We start from the raw sequence: 14979 nt of genomic DNA, 5'->3' as shown, positions 1-14979 counted from the left end.
TATATTTGTGTCAGTATCTGCAACATATAATCAGTTTCTAGTGCTAGGCAGACACAGCCACAGAATAAACCAACATTTGCCTGAGAGATGCTTTGCTTCTGAGATAGATTAACCATCAAATTATATTTTTCTTATAAATTCTCCATTGGCTCTAGTGTCACAGTTGTTCACTGTGGACATACCTTCACAAGTATTAATGACAATGAATGTATGTACTGGAATAAATCTGGGGGGAGACAAATCCCTTTACACTGAAGGGAAAGCAACAGTGCCGTGCTTCTGCAGTGTAATGCAGCATCACATGACCTACATCTGGTACAGGAAACAAGCAGACTGCAGGAGCTCTGACCTATATCCCCCAAAAACCAGCTGCCACTTGCAGCATAGGACCCCATTCAATGTTAAATTGGGGATTCTTATATTAAGGTGATTTTTAGAGGTTAGATGTGTCAGCCTAAAGTTTGGTGTCTCCATATAGCTGGTCAGAAGGAGGCTCTACAAATCAAACCAAACTCACGCTCAATATTTCTGTTAGTGAATGTAAAACAATTCCAAAACCACCACAGAAATCATGCCAATCACTGGAGCATCTAGGAATGCTGGAGTTGTGCTAAAGTTACTCTGACTCCATATGGTATGAAATCAGACTTTTTTGCTGTGCCAGCAATGAAAAGCATAATACTGGCAGCAACACCAGAAATTTGTGCAAAGCTAAAATGCCAATCATGTCTTTAGATGTCTAGAAGATATATAATACAAACTTAGAAATTTTTATAGTTGTTTTGGGATTTTTGATGGTGTTTTTTATGGTTGTTTGTTTGAGTTTGGTTTTTTTTTCCCCAGCATTACTAGTCTTCAGGAATAAATTTAAAGTCATCACTATATGAGGTTTAGGAAGCCATGAAGTTGTCAAAGTTTTCATGATGATTTGTGATTTTTAGTTTGCAGAATGATTAGTAAAGTGGCGTCAAATTGATCGATTTCTGTTTGGACAGTTCTGTATGTCAGTTCTGAGCCTGCTGAAAATCAGAGGCTCATATTGAATGGACAGTTAAGAAATTATGTTTGTGATAACCTTTCCAACAAGGCCTATAAATGTTGAATTTATAGGTAACTTAAGAATTAGTTTAGTCGATACAATAGTGTTCTTTTTATCTTTAGAAGAACCTATTTATTGAAATTATTAAACCCATTATAATGAATAATCACAGCATTATAGAATCACAGAATGGGTGAGGTTGGAAGGGGCCACAGTGGGTCATCTGCTCCAATCTCCCTGCTCAAGCAGGGTCATCCCAGAGCACATGGCCCAGGATTGTGTCTGTATGGATCTTGGATATGTCCAGTGAGGGAAAACCTATAACCTTTCTGGACAATCAGTTTTGGTCACCCACACAATAAATAAGTTCTTCTTTATATTCGAGGGGTGGGGTGGGGGTGCGGACTTCCTGTGAATATAAAATATATTGCACAATGAAAACATTGAAAGTATTTATTTTTAAAAAAATCTTTACACTGGTTTTCTTTGAAGTCTTCATGCACCTTTCAGAAATGATGCTAAAAAAATCTTAATTTGAATGGGATTTTAACATTTTACTTGAACATTTGATTTCATTTGATTGCTAAGTGTATGAAGTTGTGATGGACTTTATTTAATAAGCCTATAATTGATGTAGTACAGTATAGGAAGCAGGAAAGAGATGGAAGGGGAACTCAAAGCAAGGCTATGTTTTGACCATATCTTGAATTTTCTTTGAGAGTGTTGTGAACAAAATAACATTGTATTCATTAAGTGCAAAGTGATAATTCTGAAAAAAATCCAATTTCTTGACCATTTGTTCAATTTTTTGAGCATGATGAGTGTTACTTCTATTTCAATTTAATTAATTTCAATATGATAAAAATTTGTAGGCATCTGTTCCTTTGTTGTTAATTTCTTCTAGTTTCAGATACCTGGCAGGTTATACTGAAGGTTAAACAAAAATTCTTCTAAAATGTAGCTGTCTTCAAAATTCTAAAATTTGCCCTTCATTTGTCCTTCACCCTTGGCTTCCAAAACTTACATAAAATATACTGCTGATCAAAATATTCGTTTTTCTCAATGGTTTGTCCTGTTACTTCCATATCTTTCTCTTACATTTTAGCCAAAGTCTGTTACCCACAAAAAATTTCCAAATTAAAAAAAAAACAAGAACAAAAACAAAAACAAAACACCAGTTTAGATAGAAAAAAATTCAAAAGGAAAAAGCAACAAGCAACTTAATTTTCCTATCTTTGCTTTAATAAAATCTGTAGGGATCACTACTATATTACTAAGAGGAAAACACAAGATACATTAGAAAGGATGGAAAATATGGTGTCTACTTGGAATTTACGGTTGAGTGGATGGATAGGAAAGTTTGCAACCCAACAGTTTTAGGAAGTAAGAACAGTTTAGAAAGTAAGAAAGATTTAGATAAACCCTGGATGTGAAATCTGGCTGACCACCTCAGAGAAAAACCAACAAATGAAGACAAACCAAAAAACAGCACAAGCAAAAACTTCAAATTTAATTAAATATATGCCATTTCCACTGGGAAGAGGAACAACCTTATGGTGACATGTATAGTGAGAAATGAGGGAGCTTAATGTGCATGAGCTCTGTCTACAAGTAAAATTAGTAGATAATTTTTAAATTTTCCAGAGAATATGGATGAAAAATTATGAAAATTTTACTGTTATTTCCTAAAATATTTCCTTTACCACTATTTTAATCACTTCAGAACTCTACAAAGCTGTTCTGTTTAACTACTAATATGAAAATAATTCCTGCCTTTCTACTAAAACGTCTGTTTTTCTACAAAAGTGCTGACTGATTGCCAAGTTGATCAGCTTACATTGCTTCTACAGGTCTAAAGCTATACCTACAGTGAAATTTGATTAAGAGTTTCATTTTATCATCACTCAGCTTGCTGTCTTTTCCCTGCTTTGCAGTGACATTAACCTGTACTGTTCTGTACAAGTTTTGCTAGGTGATGCAAAGAAAGTTGTAGAATAAGACATGGTGTAATAAGAGAGTTAAAAAATATCCTACAGCTCAGAAAATGTATCCCATCTACAAATAACAGTTGTTATTGTAGATGTTGTTGATGATGTTGTTATCAATTCATTAACAAAGAATAACTTTATTTAATGAGTACAAATCTTTGCCTAAGGCCTGATCAACTTTAAGTGAATATTTATTTTTTAATCCAAAAATTAAAAGGGAATCCTACTTTCTCTTTTTTTTTTTTCTGTGCTGTCCCATTGCAAAAAGGAGTATAAAATAGAGTTGAATGGTATTTGGAAATTCTCAGATGTGTTTTGAAGAGGTCCATTCCATTCCAATTTCTAAATCTGGAGGTTTATAGAATGTACATGAGCAACCAATTCTACATAGAAAATATACAAAGCTATGGCTTCCCAAATCATTAATAATGTCCAGATATACTGATTTTATTTGTATGAAGTGGTAAGTGGTAGTCTAGCAGAAATTGTGCTATGCTATGTATAAACTGTACAAAAAAAATTTAATTTCCTTGATGATCTGATTAAAAATCCCTGAATTTTTAATACCATTAAAAATCATGTAAATCTATTACAGCGTTTTTGGTTTTGCTTGTAATTTCCCATGGTCTTGGATCCCATAATAAATCCTGTATTCTAACTCAGCAAGAACATAAGTGGACATAATGTTGACAACAAAAAAATAAACAGAGTAAACTGGTATTAGAAGGCTTCAGAACTCTGATGAACACTGTAATGTCTTAGGAAAACTGGCCAGTGTGTTCTGCCCTTTTATTTTCCATATTGCATAATGATGTGTTAGTGTGCTAGTGTGCTTCTGTGCTAGTGTGAGCTGGGATAGAGTTAATTTTCTTCACAGTAGCTTGGATGGGGCTTAGTTTTGGATTTGTGATGGAAACAGTGTTGATAATTCAGGGATGTACTGTTTCTTACCCATACAATAGTGATGAGGCTGGGGCAGTGCAATGATTTTGGGAGCAGACACAGCTCTGACAGGTGACCCCAAATGACCCAAGAGATATTGCATGTGACCATATGATGGTCGTGAATACAGTAACAAATGAAAAATTGTGTGAAGAAGAATGTTTGGAGAAGGATGTTCAGAGTGAAGTCCTTGCCTTCTGAAGTCACCATTATGCCTGATGGAGCCCTGCTTTCCTGAACACCTGCCTGCCCATGGTTAATTCCTTTCTTTGCTTGCACATGTGGCTTTTGCTTTACATATTAAACTGTCTTTATCTCATTTTACTTTTGTCAGTGGATCACATCAGGTTATTTGAACCTGATTTTCTCCTGTGAAGAGGGGGACTGGACTTCTTTACTCCAGTCTCTGACCTGAGACTGAATGTCCCAAGAGATACAAGAAGAGCAATTACCAGTGAAAAATTCAGTCTTCTCCATGTCAGCTGCCATCAGATCCTCTATGTTATGGGGATACAAATTTTTTTTTTTCTTCCTTTTATGGCTAATGTATTAAGGACTTTTTACTTTTCATATCATCTGCTAGATTTAGTTACAGCTAGATTTGTCCTTTAGCTTTCTCAGTCTCATTGCTACACTCCCAACCCACATCCCCATAATCTTCCAAGAATGTGTGTCCCTGCTTCTTGTGACTATCCATTTTCATCTTATGTTTAAGCTTAACCAAAAGATCTTTATTAATCTATGCTGGTCTCCAATTCTCCTTGCCTGATTTTGTGCCAAGGTCTTGTGCTCTAAGAAAAATGACTTTAAATATCTGACAGATCCCTTTTGCGCCTTTATTCCTAAAGGTGGCTTTGCAGAACATCTGTCCCATGCACCAGTTCCTTAAGCAACTGAAAGACTACTTTCCCAAGGTTTAAGGTCTTGAATTTACTTTTTGCTTGGTCTATATCCCTTGAGATAGTGAAATTCACCAAGGCACAATCACTGCAGTCCAGGCTTCTACCAATATTGGCCTCTCCAATAAATATAGGACAGCAAACTTTGAAAATATCTACAAATGTAAAAATCTTCCTTGCAGGAGACTTTTGTTTGCATCAAATTACAGTGGTGGAACAAGAAAATGAAGCTGAACCTGACCAATACCCAAAAACTTTTCAGTTAATTTTTTTTAAGTCTTTGGAATGTCAACACCTTAATGCTAAATATTACATCCTGCTCACTGTTTGTGAGTGTATGATGTTTTCATTATCTTGATGTAATGGTGGAATAACTGCAGACAACATTTTATTGTGTAGAAGTGTAATGTAACACACAAGAAATATTAATGTATAACGCGCTGCAGGTGCCATCAAGATCTGTGTGTGTAAGGCTCCTGTAAGCCAAAGAACTTACATATATCAGTCAGTGTAAGCACATTTAAAACTGTGCAGAAGACATTTATAAAATATCTTCATTTGATTAACCAACCATCAGTGTTCACAAACATTGAATGCTATTTCAGGGGAAGTAAGAGGGAGCAGTGTCAACATAAGGGGTCTTATACAAATAATTGGCGCTCTCTTGCAAAAGAAAGGGTAGGCAGCCTTGGTTTTCAAATTATACTGCGAGAGGGAGAAGCCAAGGTGAATAACAGATGAGGCTATTTTAGAAAATCTGACAACTGTAGGATTTCAAGTCACTGTACCCTTTTCCTTGAAATCAACTCATGAAAAGGAATTTATTCTGTTTGCAGCCCAGCATCACTCCTGGCATCCAATACAAGTTTCAGAGATAAGTATGAGATGATATAATATTTGCTACATTGTTCAGTGCATGTATTTCATGATGAAATTACAAATAACATTTTTGAAGGCCATTCTTGTCATAATATGGAAGTAAAGCAGTCTCAAATAGAGATTACATTTATAGCTTTGAGATAATCTCAAAAGTTTCAAAGCAGTATTTGCTACATCAGATGTTGGAGAAAGACTACAATAACTTACAGAATATGCTGAGTTGAAATGGACCTACATAGATCATTAAGTCCAACACCTGGCCCTGCATAGCACCATTCTGAAGAGTCACACCATGTGCCTGAGAGTATAATCCAAAAGCCCTATCAGGCTTTGTGCTGGGACCACTTCTCTGGGGAGCCTGTTCCAGTGCCCAAACACAAGCAGAATCTTTTCCTAATATCCAACCTAAACCTCTCCTGACACAATTTCAGTCTGTTTCCTTGGATTCTGTCATTGGTCACCACAGTGGAAGAGAGCAGTGCCAGACAAGGGGGTTCTAGACTGTGATGACATCTCCCATCAGACTTCTCCAGGCTGAACATCCCCTCTTCATATGGCTTCCTTACAAAGCCCTTCACCATCTTCATGATCCTCTTTTGGACACTCTCTGATAGTTTCATATCTTATATTGTGGCACCCAAAAATGCCCCCAGCACTCAATGTGAGGCTGACCCAGGGCAGAGCAGAATAGGACAATCCCCTCCCCTGCCCAGCTGGTGATGCTGTCTCTGATGTTCCCCAGGACACGCTTGGCCCTCCTGGCTGCCAGGGCACTGCTGGCTCATGTCCAGCTTACCACTGACTGGGACCCCCAGGTACCTTTCCATGACACTGTTTTTCAACTTCCCATTCCACAGTCTGTACACATATCCATATTGCCCCATCAAATGGTCTTAGATATTCTTTCCAGTAAAATAGATTGGACTGATGGGGGTTTGTATGTATTACTGTTGTGTATTGCAATTCTTCCTTAATTTGAGGAAGCCACATAGCACTCCCTATATTCAGACTTTTTCTTGCAATACCAGCACTTTTTACTTTACACTGGAGATTTTTATGTGACTTATAAATTTCCTCCAGGGGGTGTGGTTATCATAAGATAATCACACCCTTGGGGGATTAAAACCACTTATCTCTGGATCATGACTTCTAATACCCCAGGGGTGTGATTATCTCAGGAAACTCACACTCTCTGTCATGCCTAATTGCTTAATTATTACAGTGGCAAGTTCACACTACTATGTAGGAGCAAGGGTTGTGTCAGCAGTTCTCTTAGAAATTTCTGTTTTGAGAAATCTGCCATGAAAAATCTGCTTCAGGCTGAACCCTGTATAAAAATATTCTGCCTCGGAGAAAATACTTCTACCAGATTTATAAAAATTATCTTGATTATATTTTAGCACTATCAGTGAGAAATAAAAGTTAACTTTATATGCTTATGTTACAATTGACAATCAGCCAAAGTTCTGACCAGGAATAAAATAGAATCAGATATAACTGCATTTATTTAAAGGTATTTATAGTTACATAATGATTCAAATTCACAAAGTCTTTGTACATAGTATACAAAGTATGCAGGGTTCAAATGTCTCTCTGAAAGTTTATTATGGCTTTAATAAGAGTCAAAAAGGAATAGGACTTATTGAATTATAGCACTAATGAATCCAACCCAGCTGGATTGCACTCAGTGAGCACATAAGTACAAACTGAATTTCTTAACCAGGTTCCAAGAATCACTGATAACACCGATTTACAGCCAGAAATTCTTGTTTGTACAAGTTTTAATATTTAGACACATCTACAAATTGTAGTTTAAAAGATGCCAATTTATATTTGTAAAGCTAGGAATTGCTGTTCTTTTAAATTTTTAATCTAAGTGAAAATGAAAGCTTTGTACACAATGTACTGGTGTTCTTGCACTGTATCTTATCTAAAATAATGGTAGTAATGTTAACTGTGCAATGCATTTCATATTTTCAGCAGTTTAAAATATTCTATTTTGCATGAAAAGTTAATTTTCAAATATTCAATGATCTAATGGGGTCATATGAGTTTATGACTACACGTCTATTTTTACCAAGTATTTGAACAAACACATAATTTATATAGTCGTCTTTTATTTTTTTACTCGAAGCAAATGCAAAAAGACATGAAAATATCTATATTTTGAATAATTTTATAAAGACTATGTGTGAAAAAGGACAGTCTACAGAGAATTTTAAAACAGATCAATGATATAATAACTTAATTATTTAGGATTCAATAATGATGCAGGAAAATCATTATATTTCTGTCCCTATATTTCCTGACTGTACAGGACCTGAATGGCAAGATAAAAACTGCAACTTCAGGGATTTTTAAGTACTATTTGTATGTGTGTTATTTTCTGCTTTATTTAGAATTTTAAAAAGACAGTATGTTATTAATTTTTCTCTAAACTGGATATGGCTGGAATGACCATACCATCCAGGTATATGAATCATGCGAGAAACACAGAATTTTATGCCACATACTCCTGTGTTAAAAAATGTTACTTACAGAACCTGACACATTTATGAGGAAAAAACAAAACCTGAGAGTAAAATCTTGTGTGTAACTATAGTAGCTCATCTAGCCAACCAAATAGCCAGAAGAGAAGATTATTCCCCAGTGAGAAACTTGGAAGAGGATTATATTCGTGGACTGTAGATTGCCCAGGTCTTCTGTAGGTCATAGTTCACAGTGAATAGCTAGCAACAGATAAATAACAAACTTTCTTTGAAGCCTAGAATATACTTTAAGAAGCACAAAGAAGTTGGTAGAGATCCAGAAAACATTATTACTTAAGAAAAAATTGAATTTTCTTTTTTTTAGCTTAAATAAAATATCAATTCAATAAATATAGTTTAGACAAATTTAAAGGACCCTTGTGCCATTAAAAAGATGATTGCTTAGCTCTGTGGAAAAAATTCTTCATGTCATAAGATCTTGCAATAAGGCTGGTTCATCATTCTCTGCTACATTTTCTACTTCACTACTGCATTCATTTTCAAATGACAAATTTAATTTAACCATGTGAAATACTGGCATACTTTGCTTCAAATAAATAATGTGTTTTGTATGGATTCTACCACATGTTAAGACTTTAATCCTGCTTTCCTGCAGATTTGCAGTCCTGGATTGGCTGCTGAATGCTGTGGAGGACTGGCAGTGCAATATTCATTTGATACTGTTAGAAAAGGCAGTTTAATAGTTTAATCTGGTACATTTTTTTTTTTGTTGCTTTATTCATTTTTTCTGCTCTATTATTGTTAACTTTGCATGCTTGTTTTTACAGCGTCTTCCACCTCACAGTATGGCAATAATATACAGATGTATTGACCACCAACAGATGAACAGTGGGTAAAATCAGCTGGTGTTTTTGATCATGGAGTCCAAGAGGGTTTATAGGAAAGAACACTATTTTTTGACTATTACTAGTTTCTAAGTGATATGATAGAAGCTGTAAACCCAGGATATAATTTTGCTGTCATAAAAGCTTTTTGTTACGTATCACTAGAAATATGAGAGGTGATTGGGTCATATTATGCAGAGGTTAAAATATATATCTTTTATAAATTAAAGCATGGTTCATATACAGATTAGTTAATTACATAATTAGAGATGAAAAAAGGATCTTGGCATTTCCTGCTAGGTACATTAGTTAAAGGAAAGAGATAAATAATATGATCGCACTGTAGAATAAACAATTAAGATTTCTTCCCCACTGGCTCACAATTATAGACAATGCATGTTTGGATTATGTTCTTTCAAGAAAATATTCCCTTTAAAATTACTTACCATGAGAGCTTGCACTCTGGATATAGCAAAGGATAACTTGACGACTTACGCCAACAATCCTGAGATGTCTGTTTGGTTATTTTGTGTGTGCATAACAAGGTAGTGAAAAGTTAGAGGGCAGTGGAATGGCAGAGATGTGAAACAAGAGGAATACAAAGAGTGAGAGAACCAGGGAATAGAAGAAATATACAGGAAGAAAGAGAAAAATAAGAAACTGTTTCTTTAGAGTAGATGGAGTAGAGAAAAAGGAAAAAATCTCAATTAAATTGACAAGAAATAGGAGTGACAAAAAATGAATAAATGAAATTAAGAGAGATAGGAACTATTGGGGATGGCTTGCCAACTGCATTTCTGATATAAATGGTGAAATTCCAGTTTATGCCCTTGTATTTTTGTGGTTTTACTGGGTGGGTTTTTTTGCTGGAGCATTTTATAAGTACTTATTCAGAGATAAAAACACTCTGATACTTCTGTGGATTTTCCATGAACTACTGCTACCAATCAAAATCAAATAATTTTTCTTACATATTTTATATTGTAGCTCTTACAGCTACACCAAACAGTATTAAAAATGCTTAACAGTAATTAAAAGAAGACTGGAATTTGGTTCTCAGTGCAATTATTTTTTTGCATAAATAATGACCTTCAGAGAATAAAGTTGTGACAGCATTGACAATATGGTACCCACTGATGGCTGTAGAACATTAAAGCTAAACATGAGTTTTAAATATTTTATTTTGGCTTGTCTTTCAGTTTCAGTCATCAGAAAAGGTTGAGCTGCACTGTTTTCTTTAATAACAAAGAAGACAGTATATGGCTCTCTTGTACTACTTTTATGTGAGCAAAAAGAAATAGCTTTAAACCTGTGAGTTTAAAAATAGAATATGCTACAAATTTTTTACTTTTTCTCAGTTCAAAATGGGTTGTTTTAGTTACAGAAAATTAAAAATGTTATAAAAAAGCAACTGCCCAGAAAAGTAAAGAATATATGTCAGTAACTCAGGTTTTCTTATCACTCATCCATTGCACATGCTATACAAAAAACTCAATTATGGATAGCAATCAGAATGATTCTGATCATAATTTTTAGAACATCTTCCTTTTTTCTAAGTATTGGAAACTCAATTGTTAATTTGAGCAAGACAATATATACATATCATTTGCATACTATATAATACAAAATATACACAATTATATATTATGTACAAGATTGACTATAGTGCATGTAAATATATAATTAAATTGCTGACAATCTTATATAATTCTTCTGCTGCTGAAGAAGCTTGTTAAGACAAAGCATATTTTAAAGAATATTTTCTACATTATCAGTGTAATTTAATGGTAGATAAAATCTATCATGATAGAGCAATAGATAAATCATATTTTATTGAATACTGATAAACCATTACAAACTTTGTTGCTTGTCTCTAATATAACAAGTCTGACCTTTTGTCAAACATCAGCTATGCATTATCTTATTCTTAATGAATTTGGAAAATTACGTTACAGAAAGAATGACTGTAATGAATACTCTGTCATTATGATGTGAGCATATGTGACCAGGAGTTGCGATAACAGTGTAAAAGTCAGGTAGGAATTTTCATTTCAGTACAACTCCTAAGAAATCTTACAGGGGTATCAAGTAGTCAATTTCTTGTTCTGTCTTTAGTTAAGATAATAGTTAACAGAGAACATATTAAAGACTGATTAAATATTTGTCTGTGTTGTAGTCTTCCTGCAAAATGTAATGGTATGGGGTTGGTGGTGGGGTAGGAGTGGAGAACTGGGAATGAGTGAGCTGAAACATTAGTAGATGCAACCTCTGAATTCTGTTCCATCCTTAAGAGTCTGTTAGAAATATATGATATATGTGTTGGCATTTTTTAAAATGTGGCTGAATTCAAGGACTTGTCATCTAGATTATACCATCTTCTTCACTTTTTTCAGTTATGAGAAATTCACCAAAATTTCAGTGTTAACCCAGTCCTTTTAGTAAGTAGAATTAAGCAAATCTTGCCTGGAATATTTACTTTTCCATTTTACTGTATAATGGCTTTTCTTTCATGAGTTTTGGTTCCTATGGATGTTCCCATGACCAACAGCAAGTACAACAAAGATGATGGTACTCGTAGAGAGCCTCGGGATGAATTTCTGTTATGCCAAGTAGCTCTATATTTTTTTTCATGTATTTTAAGGGAAGGGCTCTTTGTTGGTCTGGTGGGGCTTTTTTCCCAAATGGCAGCTGCAGTAGGAACTCAAAAAATTTGTAGATGATGTATCGCATGTGACAGCCTTTATATAATAATTTATCCTTCATGGCAGGAAGGAATTCCACAAGTGCCACCACTTATTACAATTTTCACAGTTCATAGAGCTTATAGTTGGAGGGAGCTTCTGGGTCATTTGGTGCAAGACTCAACCTATGCATTAAGTTTCCTCATGTAACATCCACCATCTCTTTGTGCACATCTGATGGAGCTTTAGTGACTTCCTTGTTGGTGACTGCATTAACCCATTGATACCAAAGCTGAATTTCTTCTACCTTCCATTTTTTGGGGTGATTCTAAGTTTAAGCCCCCAGCTTCCTGAGCACACAAACACCCTTCATCCCCACTCTTACTTTTTTGAGAAATTTTAAATGAGCATTTATGGTAAAATTATTAAGCACCAATCTAAGATTCCTAAGTCAGAAATATTAAACCTAGCTGAATATAATTAGATAACTTCACTGTAAATGGGTTTGTAGAGCCATTTGATTCTGTAGCTTCCTGAAAATCAGGATTTTGTCTATTTCAATGGCAGTATCTGTAAAGAAAATGTCTGTTAGGAACAAATCTGTTTCATGAAGTTTTGCAACCATAAGATATAAGAGATTAGAAAGTTTTGTTTAATAAACTGGAGTTCACTGTGAGAATTACTTCTAGGCTGGGGAACTATTGCTCAGAAAAAACCTAAGAATTTTGTTTGCAAGAGCCTTTAATTGAAAGTAGATAAGAAACAGTCTGGTTATCTGACAGCACCTCAGGATTTTTGAATTTTAATCCATTGTGCCAAGATCTTCTAGGGCAAAAAGTGCTCAATTGACCAGTTTGCCATCATATTTCCTTGACACTTAGTTTTTCTTAATATTTTTTCTTAATATATTTTCTTAATATTTTTTCAAGATTTTTCTGCAGTTACATTGTATGGACTGTATTATGTTAACCTCTCTCAACTTTTGCGTGCTTTCTATCTCATTGACATCCTTTCGTAGAAGACAGTCAGATATGAGTATATTCCTGAATTACTGTTGCATAAAAATAATAATGCATTCCTTGTTTTACTAAATTTTACTGAGATTGTTGTGTTTTCATGGCATGTTTTGAATCTTCTGATGTAAGTTCAATGTAGTAGTAGTTACTTTCTCAAGCTGTTGGTGGATTCAACAACAACTGGCATATGAAGTATTTTGAATTGCTCTGTTCCTTCCATCCTTTTTATTGGTATTTTTTATTTATGACAGAATTTTCTGCTCTATTAATTGACAGATATTTCAACAGTTTATGTTTTACCTTTACAGAGTGTTAATCATACCTGTATCTTGAGATAAGGCAAGAGATTTCTGAAGAGTGATCCTTGAAAATTTCATCACTTCATGGAATGCATTTTCTACAGAGAAAATAGAAGAAATTGTCACTATTACTGGTGACTCGTAAGAATACAGTTTGTCAGTGTAAAACCCTATGTTGAGATGGAAAGTGACACTCTCCAAGGAACAGATGATGACTTCCTCAGTACAGTCTACCACCAGCCAGGCAGGCACTTTTTTTCTTTATTTCTTATATGAAGGATTTCAATTGCACATCAGTGGGTTGGACTCCAACTAAGAGACCAAATTTTGAGGAAGATATTCTCGTATATTTACCTGCTTAATAAAGATAAAAATTTCTGGACTGCTAGACTTATGCTCCTGTGACCTTCTGAAGCACAGCTGAGTCCTTTCCAAAACTTATGTCTACTTTTTGTTTCAAAACACACCTAAAATTGTCTAAACTGAAGCACCCATTTCCTAATTTCATTTTAAGAAATTACTGATCTGGTTTTGCAAACATTCAAATAAAATCTGTGTAATGCAGACACTCAGCACAGACAGTTTTAACCTCAAAACCTGAAGTCTGACCAAGATATGTAGATCTTGATGTTTAATGGAAAGCATTATACAGCCTTAATTATAACAGATTATGCTTCCTATAACATGAATTAATACATGGTCATTTCTGGCTGTGTTTTGATATCTATGCTGTTGGTATAAACATTACCCATACCCAGAATATCCTTGAAGATCCATCAACAAACCAATAGCAGAATGCTCCTTTAAGTGAAATATTTTAATCATGATTTCAAAGTAAGTGAAAACTCTTTAGAAATTCTGCTTCATGAAATTATATGAGAAAATGATATGTTAATATAAGGAAAATCAAATGGCTGTTGATTGATTCTTAACATTTCTGTCAGAAGAAGGGCTGATTTTATAATGTACTTTATTAAACACAATGAAGCAAAGTTAGTATATTGAAACAGCATTAAGAAAATGTGCACAGTGTAAGCACAAAGTTTTAAGGATTGAAGTTAGATTATTTCTCTGCAAAGATAATATAGTAATGATCAAAGTTGACATTGACAGCTATGGGAAAGATATAATAGATATTTTACTGTGCAAGATGTGAGCAGAAAGATCCTCTGTCTCTCATACTTGCCAGGTTGTGCTCAAAGGCATTTTAAAGTCTTTTCCCCTGTTGCTATACTGGGTGGTGAAAAAGGAATTCCAAACACAGAGTCTGTGGTCTTTCCTCCCCTTCTCTCCCCATGGATTCCCAACCCCCTTCCCAGAACTACAAAGGAAAGCTTCATTCAGCCTTCTTATTCCTTGTACATTTGTTAGGAAATCAGCCAAAGTATTAATCTACTATCAGGTGTAAATCCCGTGGGATGTCTTGGTTAGGCTGGTCATATATTGAATTTGAAAGCAGGACATTTGGCTGGAGAAAATCAGGAACATAAATATAGGTTATTCTCCCTGAAATACCTTTCTACAATATCAGAGTAGAAAGTGATAAAAGTGCTTTTACACAGAGTTAAAATTGTAGTCGCCACACAGCTTCCTCAGAAAAAAATTGTATGACAGATTAAAAAAAAATTTACAGTTTAAAAAATGTTACCATATCTATACAATCTTTTTATAACAAAACAAAAAGTCCTAAATACTGAGGCAGCCCTTTCCCTCTTGGTGAGTTACATTTTGCCCATTGTGACAATAATTTAATTGTCACCAATTCAAAAGCTTATTTTGGGTATATTTTTATGCATTTTTTGTTTGAGATGCAACCATGAAAAATTGATTGCAAAAAATGTATGTCTCTGTGTCTATTTATGC

Source organism: Passer montanus, unplaced genomic scaffold (assembly GCF_014805655.1).
Source record: "Passer montanus isolate IOZ18808 unplaced genomic scaffold, ASM1480565v1 scaffold105, whole genome shotgun sequence".
NCBI lineage: Eukaryota > Metazoa > Chordata > Aves > Passeriformes > Passeridae > Passer > Passer montanus.
The sequence above is the reverse complement of the archived record's forward strand: the minus strand, read 5'-3'. Positions refer to the sequence as shown.